The sequence below is a fragment of the Primulina tabacum genome, chromosome 15 (assembly GCF_025594145.1).
Source record: "Primulina tabacum isolate GXHZ01 chromosome 15, ASM2559414v2, whole genome shotgun sequence".
NCBI classification, from domain to species: domain Eukaryota; kingdom Viridiplantae; phylum Streptophyta; class Magnoliopsida; order Lamiales; family Gesneriaceae; genus Primulina; species Primulina tabacum.
The window spans coordinates 2,343,380-2,353,848 of NC_134564.1; the positions used below are offsets into that span (position 1 = coordinate 2,343,380).

Consider the following 10,469-nt stretch of genomic DNA (forward strand, 5'->3'; position numbering starts at 1 on the left):
GTTTTAGACAGTTGAAATTTTCCTCAAACAGTTAGAAATATGAACCACTTGAAAAGTGCAGAAAAGGTTCAATATTTCTAATGATAGTTTCAACCGGTTGACACTCTAATCAACAAGATATGGTTTGAAATGTAAAATCTTACGAAAAGTAAAGACACGAGATTTTTATGGATGTTCGGAGAAAACACTCATACGTCACCCCTTCTTCCTCTGTAGAAAGGATTCCACTAAAAGACTTTGACTTTACAAAACTCTTTAGCAATAGCTCATTCCAATCAGGACTTATCACAGTGTCTGTTTTGGAACTCGTTATGATCACTTTACACTTCTGGATTTTAAGAACTCTCGGTTCACCAGACACCACTATTAATCAAATAACCAAAAGGTTACTGATGTAAGTAAACAATTTGTTTAGTAGCATGAATATGATCCTTGAATGATCAGATAACTTTCTGTTGAGTGCGTGCTTGATGGGCGATGAGATATATGATCTTTGACTGCGCTCAAATTCTTTAAGTATGCAGGCTTGTACTAATCGAACTGTTGAAAGCTTGATGATTATGTATCTCGTTGTTGTGTTGTTGTTGCATACTTCCAGCTCTTTTATATAAGTTGTCATTCCAACGGTCGGAAAGAGATGAGTAACGTTAACCTGTAACCTTGGAATGATGTGTCACTATCAGTTGCAAAGACATTAAATATTCTTCGGCAAAACATTTGATGTTCTATTTACTAGCACAGCTTTGAATCTCGTTCCTTGAAGAGTTACTGCTGAGTATCCTTTTCTGGAAACTGTTTTTACCATCAGAACTTGTAGGATATAATTAATCTTTCTTTTTTTGGGATAGTAACATAAATGCATATCAATATCGAGACTGGTGCAGAACGTGATTGACTTGTAGCGGTGCAAAACCATTTGAATGTTCTGAACCAGTAAGAGAATGTCTTTCATTAATTGAGCAATAAATAGCTCTTTAATGACTCGTCATAAAGTCTTTAAAAAGTCGGTTGGGAAGATTGAATTCTTCTGCTTCAAACGGTTGAATGTTAAGTGGTCTGAAATCCAAGCGATTGGGTTTTTTTAAAAATATTATAAATTAATAAAAGCATTTTAAAAATGTTGCAAAGTGGGAGGTTTTGTAAAAATACTATGATCCGTGCAATGCTGCACCGGATTCTAAATTTAAAAAAAAAAAAATTCACGGGGTCATGGATTCTTAGAATCCGTGGCAGAAGGTCACGGATTCAATATCCGTTACCTTCCCACCCGTGAACTTTCACCCGTGACTTTTGTCAATCCGTGACTTTTCCGCTTATTTAAATGCGGTGCCCTCCTCTTCATTTTCTCATCGAAGCCGAGCAAACCTTAGGAGCAAGTTTCTTATTTCTTTCGATCACCGAGCATCGAGCACTCTTTCCAGCACCGGTTTTCAGACTTTTCAATTTATTTATTAACGTAAGTCTTCGGCATTTTTCAGAATATTTTTTTGTTTATTATATTTATTATTGTTCGATCGTTATACTAGTTTTAAGTAATAACAATAATTATAATATTAATTGTATTATTGCAATTTTAATACTGTGATTTCGAAATTTTGGAATAATAATAACAACACGTAATTTAATTAAGATAATTATATTTACGTGATATAATCTTATATCTACAATAATTATATTTAATTTACGTGATATAACATTATATCTACAATAATTACAATAATTAATAATTATACTTAATTTAATTACAATAATTATATTTACGTGATATAATCTTATATCTACAATAATTACAATAATTATATTTAATTTACGTGAAATTAATTACAATAATTATATTACGTGATATAATATTACAATAATCACAATAATTATATTTACGTGAATATTAATTATTATTGGAATAATTATTTACATGAATTGTTAATTATATTTAATTTTTAATTATTTAATTGTTAATTATATTTAATTGTTAATTATTATTAATAATTATTTACGTGAATTATTAATTTTATTTAATTGTATTTAAAATAATTATATTTACGTGAATATTAATTATATTTAATTGTATTATTGGAATTAGAATATGTGTATAAATTACGGATTTTATATTTACGTGGAATTTTATGTATATTATATTTATAATTATAATATTAATTGTGTTATAAATTACGTAGGTTAAAATTACGTGAAATTTTAAAACTTATTCTCAATTTGTTTTATATATACGTTTTGATTTATTTTAATGAGTTATATATTTTAAGAAAAAATGATCTAGTGGCAAAAATAATTATTAGTGGCAGGAATTAGCTAATAACCAAACTAAAATTAATAGTAAATTTATAAAAAAATGACACGTATATATTATTTAATAACATGTAGTAAATCTCCCGGATTAAGATAGAATTGTCCTTATTCTTATTAATAATGTATTTATTATAAGTATATTATTACGAATGTATTTATTATAATTAAATGTTACGTATTATGAAGTATTATTGTTTTTTAAAAGAAATTATTTAATCTACATTAATTATTTTTATTACCAATTTGTCATCAACAAATACGTTTTATTTTTTCGAGCCGGAAATTTCAAATAATTTTCATTTAATTTTAAAAATGTAGTTAAATTTTGTTGATTAAAAATATAATATTTGTTAACTAATGATTTTTTTGTTTGCAAGATGGCTGAAAATACGGATAATGTGTTGTATTTGCGGGGTAGACACATATCAAATAGTATCAACGCTGAGAACATGGATGCATTAATTCCGCCACGTCAGTCTGACAAATGTCTTTGGAGATTGCTTAATGCTGGGATTCACCTCCGTGTCCGCCTATGTCTTGCACGCATGGGCTTCTATGGTGTCATTTAGTGTGGTCCTATTAAATATTATGATAATCATTTGCTTACAGCCATTGTTGAGAGATGGCGACGTGAGACACACACATTTCACCTTACCGTGGGCGAGGCAACAATCACCCTACAGGACGTTGCCCTTATTTGGGGGTTGAATATTGATGGAATTCCCATCACTGGTGTAGATACCGCGTACAACAAACATACTTTACAACAGCGATGCGCTACTTGGTTGGGTTTTACGCCCACATCTTCTCAGATTAAAGGTGCACATCTTTATTTGACCGCTTTGCTAGACCATTGCCTAAATAATATGATTAATGATCAAAGCACTGAAGAGGACGTGGCACAATATTCTCGTTGTGTTGCATTAATGATCATTGGTGGATGTATGTTTCCGGACTCGGAAGGTGCTGCTGTGAAACTTATGTATTTGCAGTTCCTTGAGGACATAGAATTAGTGAATACGTATAGCTGGGGTTCTGCTGTGTTGGCATATCTTTATAGAGAGTTGTGCGACACATCAATGAGATTAAAGGTCGATTTGTGTGGCCCATTTCAGATATTGCGGGTATTTGTACACTTCTGCGGTCATTATATTTGTTGTACTTATTTTTTTTTATGATTTGACTATTTTTGTTGTATGTTATTGCAGATTTGGGTGTGGTCTAGAATTACTCTTCTTTGCCCTGATAGAGCTCAACAGGTATCTATTTCAGAAGAGCAGGCTGCGGATGTGCTTCAGGGTCTACCATTCCCACCATACGGAGCACAGTACAAATAAGAAATAATTAACATTTATTATTATTATTTTGTTATTTTCTTTAAATGAAAATATTGTGTACTTTTATAAATTGCAGGTGGAGACGCGGATTTTCTTGGACACACACGGCCCATCATTCGGTCCGTATAATGAGAGATATGCTTGAAAGAATGGTAGAAGGGCAGATAGATATATAAATTAGTTGTTTAGAGTTTGAAACTTTTTTACAAATTCAGTCTGAATTATATATTATCAAATTGCTAATCTTTTTTTATTTTATTTGCTTCAGTTTCTATGGACAGTTTATGATATGGAGTCCCCGGAGGTTGGCAGAATTCTTGATGGAAATAGAATTCATCTATGTCAGTCGGCATGCGCATTGATTAATTTTCATATAGTTGAGATGCATAGACTAGAGCGGTGTCTCTGACAGTTTGGAATGCGTCAGGGTATTCCGCCACCTGCTACTAACTTCGACAATTTTCATAAACTGACTCGACAAAGCCGGAACAACTTTGATTTGCCGACATATCACAAAGATTTTGTAGAAATGTGGAATGACAGATATAATTTTGTGATTGGTGGGGATTATGTCATACCTGATACACCCGCCATCACAGTGGACTATGTTGGTTGGTATCATCGCATTTCACAGATAGTGCTCTCGCCGCCAGTGGTACCTTCGAACATCATGGGCTACCATCCTGTTGATGCAAACTACCGACAATTTATCATCAGACATGTTCTATTTATCTACATATGTACGTCAATTTAATATATTGTATTAATATGTTACATAACATATGCGTCTATGTCACAGACACGCCCAGCTCCGGTGCAATATCCACCTATGTGGACAGGAAATGAGTTTTAACCCGGACCATCATCTTCAAATATGGCATACACTACTCCGCCAGTGGTTTCAAGCTTTCCATCGTATGACAATGGTTACTACACTCCATTTGCTGGTAGTTTTACACAATTTTAACAAAGTGACTTTCGACCGGATATGAATGAGAGTAGCCCTACTTTTAACACGTCGCTCATACCATTTCAACAATATTCTGATACAGAAGGGTATGAGGTTGGTGGTAACATTGCCGATACCAGTACATTTGCATCACAAACAAGTACGCAAGGAGATGATGAACAGATGTTAGGTCGTGGACGTAGAGTAATCAGGAGACCACCGTGTGGCACTAGGGGGCATCGTTACCATCGACATTAACTATTTATTTAGATATGCACAATTACTTACATCGTATTGTTGTATGTTTTTCAATTTTTTTTTATTTTAATTACAAGTTGTTGCTGCAATATATTTTTTCAACATTCGTATACAATTTTTGTATTATTGACTTTTTAAAATTGTGGAATGTATTGATTGTGATTTATTATTCTTTTACGAATAAAATTATGGATAAATTTATATTAATGAAAAAACATAAGTGTAATTGCTAAATCAAGTAAAATAAGTCACCAAACTACATATTAAAAAATCTTCATAACAATACAACACTGAATTGTCATAACAATACAATATTAAATTGTAAAATCTACGTCACAAACATAATTATTTGGCACCATAACTCGATCTTCTCACCCGCACCTACCTGCAATGAACAAGAATTATTAATAAATACAAAATTTTAATACACAATTTTGTAATTACATTAATAACTTCACATGTTATGGTTTAAAAATAAGGTACAATACGTTATTGTAGATCTTTTATCTCCCACGTTGTCTCTCCCTCGTTGATGGCTGATCCATCTCGTTTCTTATAGCGTGTCGTGCGATCTCTACCAGCCTGCCTTCTTTGTCGACGAACACCATTGTGTTGTAATTGGAATGTAAGTTCATCCCAATATTGTTCATCATGAATAGGGTAGAATCTTCCATCGTATGTGTTCACATATTCACTCAATGTAAACCATGGTTGTACAAGCTGTGCGGGATTCAAACCAAACCATTTCGCTGCACATATAACATGTGAACAAGGAATTCCAAATATTGTAAATTTACCACATGTGCATTCATGCGTAGAAATGTTCACAGCTTGTATGTGATGTTGTCAGCCCGGTCTTCCTCCTGTCGCGACGGATGCTATTTTATCCTTTTGGTCAAATCTTACTACTCGATGTTCAATTGACTTTTTTGACCACATATCAAATTTAGAGTATGCATAGTCGGTCCATGGTTGATTTTTTTCCAGCATCTTATCACTTCGCGCTCGCCGTTGAATGAAATAGTGCACGCAACGCTGTAAGGTCATCTTCACTATTGCAGTTATTGGAAGACGTCGCACCCCTTTCAACACACCATTAGTACACTCAGACATGTTCGTCGTCATTATCCCTCGTCTCCATCCACCATCATGAGCCAATGACCATTTTTCTTTTTGAATGTTTGGCAAATACGTGAAAGCTGCTGCATTCTTTGTTCTAATTGCCTCCATTGTCACATTAAATTTTGCTATTTGGTGTTGTATCCTTGCTTCCCAATATAAGTCTTTTAAATGAATGTTTTTGAACTTGCTGTTGAAATTAGAGCAAACATGCCTCAAACAGAAACGATGAACACCACGAGGAGGCTTGAAGTTAGGGAGATCTTGAACTGCACTTGTTATACCCGCATGTCTATCATATATAAGGCACACACCACTACACCCTCTGGTAACATGTCGTGCAACATTACCGAGGAACCAATGCCAAGACTCGTAATTTTCTTCATCAACAAGCGCAAATGCTAGCGGCAAAACCTGGTTATTGGCATCCAATGTTACAGCTATGAGTAGTTTGTGCTTATATTTAGTGTACATATGGGTACCGTCTACACTGATTACGTTGCGACAATGTCGAAAACCATCTATACATGGTCTGAATGCCCAAAACACAAAGTTCAAAACTTTATGTGGATGGTCATACGGTCGAAGATGCTTCCATTCTACAACAGTTCCTGGATTGTACTTCGACAAAGCTCCTATATATTTAGGAAGCAAAATTACAGAGCTTTCCCATGTGCCATAAACTACCTCCACCGCGCGTTTCAAACTCTGTCATGCCTTAGCATACGATACATCATGCCCATATTTTTCTTTAATACTTTCTCGCACATATTTGATTTCGTATGCAGGATCACAACGCACGATTCCCAAGTGTACTGGCTATCATATTTACGTCAAGGTTGTGGTGATCTATACCGACTTGGGTAGACATGCATGTGTGATCATCACCATATTTCGTGATCATGAAGTAGCCTAAACTTTTTTTCAACGATGCTCAAAGTCCCCACCCACAATTGCCACCTTCAGACCAGTTCTTGCATTTGACCTTCCAAATTGTCGGAGAACTTTGGACAATGATATATTCACGTCTCAAAACCCGAACAGAAAAATCCTTCACTGAAGCTATTAAATCGTTTTTGCTCTTAAACACCATTTTTACACCGAGCTCTGGCCTTTCAGGATTGTAAAAGTTTGTTCGTGATGCAGAAGGAATACCAAATGAATCTGGAATTTGTTCGTCGTAGACTTCATTGAAAAATTGGGGAATTTCAAGTAAATGTTGCTCCGGTGCAATAGGAATGTTCTCTGTCATTTTGCTCCAGACATTAACACACGCGCCGATGTCCCTTTACTTGCATTGTCAACATGATGATAATCTTCTCCGTCACTTGATGTAGCATACAAATCATCATTGCTATTCATGACATGATGCGAACTGTCCCCAAATAAATCATCTTGCTCAGGCATGTGTTCTGTAATTGGGGTGGGAAAATTTGCATCCATAGTAGAACTATCAAAATGTCTAACATTTTTGGTATTTTCCTCATCAACCCATGAATTTAAATTCAATTGACCTGTTATACTAGAACCCCATGCGACATCAACTCCTGATGGACCCGTGATATGATGATCCCAACCCCCTGAAGTATAATCCCGTTCTCGTGTTGTATTCATCCCCCACGCATAGTATTCTTCAGTGTGAGCCGTGATATGGTGATCCCAAGGACCAGTGTCGATCCCAGAGTATGTATGAGCTGATTGTTCATCGACGTGATACATAGAAGGTCCCGCTTCATTCAAACCTACTGTTCCCAAACCTTGCGTTATTATTGGCATGACTGCATCAAAATCGTAATCACTTACGTTCTGTAACACTGGTGATGAATCAACATACAAGTACATGCAATCCAGTGTCGGCAACTCAAACATAAATTGTAGACTATCATCATCTGTGATATAGACATACTCTTCAATGTAACGAGACAACGAGCTATAACAATATTTCGTTGACAATTTGATGCAGAATTTTGATGAGTAGTAGAGCGAGGGATTTTAATGGACCTGGTCGCGGGGATAATATATCCAACCCTACCATCTTCAATAATGACATAGCCACCTACGTAAAGTAAGGCCCTGACAGTATCCATGTCTGTGACAAATATAAAACATAATTAATATTAAAAATATAAAATATAACAAAGTTATATAAAATAGTATAATGCAACCGAAAAAAATTATAATTACATTAATACAACATAAATAATACAATTAAAATATAAGAAATTATTGAAATTACCTTTTCAAATGTCGTTGTACGGAATTTGTAATTATATGAGCTACCGGAGTTTAATATCTGCAATAAATTACAAACATCATCAGATATAATATACATAAAACAATTCAATATAGAAAGAAAAAACATGGATTCGACTTAGACTCGGCGCAATTCTCCCAAATTCTGTTACTCGGCACAATGCTCCCAAATCAAATTCTGAATTGCTGAGACTCGGCGCAATTCTCTAAAATTCTAATATTCGACAGAAAACTATCAAATCAAATTAGGAATTCCAATACTCACACGATCCACGCAATTTATAAAGTGAGGAGAATCACAGGATTCTTTATAACTAACAAAAAATACCACGGAGTGAAGAAAAAAAAGAGCTGCACAAGAAGAATGCCGAAAACGCTGAAGGACTGCTGAATTCGCCAAATACTCGGTGCAATTTTATTACATATTTTTCTAAATTGTTTTGTATATAACCACACAAATTAATTTGACAATAAAAATTAATATACTTTACGTATATTAAACTTTTAAGTAAGTTATTTTCAAAATATATAGTTGGATAAAAATATTTTAATTAGAATTATCAATTTCTTATATTACTTTGCATTAACATAAACATATTTATAATATTATATAAATTATATTAAAGTGACCAAAGTTATAGAGTAACTAAACACTATTTCATATATAAATTTTTATAAATTTATTTAAAAAACTTAACAAAATACTTTATAATTTCATTAGTATTAAGTACAATAATATTAACTCATTCTTATATTAAATTAAATTAATTATATTATAAATACTAACCTTGAAATATTTCAAAAATCACAATATCATATTTATTATTTTTTTAATATTCCAACTGTTTTTTAATATCGCGATTAATATTAAAAATATATAACTAAATTATACTTAATCATATAATGTTAGTGAACAAAATTATAATGACATTAATATAATATAAATAATACAAAAAAAATATTAAAAAAATTACTTAAATTACCTTCTCAAACGTAATTATACGGAACTTGTAATAATATCAACGAACGATGCTAATATCTGAAATAAATGACAAGTATTATAAAAAAAATTACACAAAAGAAAATATTACTTCTTAATATATAATTATAATATTATCAACGAAATTAAACATTACCTCTTGATATATCTTCAAATGAAAAGGATGATAAAATCAACAAATAATATTAATAGAAGTCGAAGTAGAAAGATGATTTTGCGCATATGAATCGGATACACGAAACTGCGTGAAGAACAAATATTTTCGTAGATGAAATGGAAGAGGAATACAAGCTATTTGAAGGAGAGGAGCATATTTAAAGTGGGGAAAACACGGAGCGGACACGGATTCTTAGAATCCGTGCTCTTTTTTTAATTTTTTTTATTAAAATAACTCTGAATCCGGTGCAGTGAAAATTGCGGAGTGTACTAATTTTGTAAACCCTCCCATTTTGCAACATTTTTATAATGATTTTTTAAATTTATAATATTTTAAAAAAAATTCCCCAAGCGATTGAAGACTAGGCGGTTGAAAACCAAGCGGTTGAGCTGGTTCCTATTATACACAAAAATATTGCAGTTGTTTCCTGAAATAGTTAAGTGTTGTTTTGATTTTGTCGATCACCAAAACTCTTAGATAATTTCCTTAACAGAAGGTACTCAGCACATGTAGTAGACATTCTTTTCATGAGTTGCATCACGAAATATTTCGTCAATCAAACATGAATGTTGTTCAGTTTCTATTTAGGGATTGGTTGTTTGATGTCAAGTACTTGAGAGTTGAATGTATGAACTTGTACAATTCTTTACATTGAGCTAGCTTTTGGATCTAGATAAGTCCAAATTTCAATCTTAACATGGTATATGACTCGGGCCTGTGATTATGTGTTGGACTTCAAGGCCACCCGATAATATCTTGTAAACTTCACGCTCCGATTCATTTTTGGGCATTAAATCGTGTGTTTAGAAAATTCATAATTAGAAGTCATATATTTATATGTACTAGTAGCAAAGCACGTGCAGTAATGAACTTGAGTGCACTAATATTTGTCGTAAATTTGTAAATCAATATAAACACATAATTTTTTCACAAATTGTTCAATAACAAATGTTATTTCACGGTTTATCTATCATTTCAAACATCCAGAATTTAATTTTTTTTCAATATTTTTCTTGTTTGATTTTTAAATCATTCAATATCTTTTTCGCCTTTTTTAAATTTTTTATTATTTTTCATGCTTCTTTGTTCGAT

At 32.8% G+C, this 10,469-nt stretch overlaps 1 long non-coding RNA gene across 1 annotated transcript; it reads right to left on the reverse strand.

Annotated features, from left to right (window-relative positions):
* Positions 1-7,941: 7,941 nt before the first annotated feature.
* On the reverse strand, positions 7,942-9,455 carry LOC142527320 (uncharacterized). The gene is made up of 4 exons (XR_012815445.1): positions 9,357-9,455; positions 9,204-9,259; positions 8,204-8,434; positions 7,942-8,056 (listed from the first exon to the last, which is right to left on the reverse strand). It is a non-coding gene; the product is annotated as an uncharacterized LOC142527320 (long non-coding RNA).
* Positions 9,456-10,469: the final 1,014 nt, after the last annotated feature.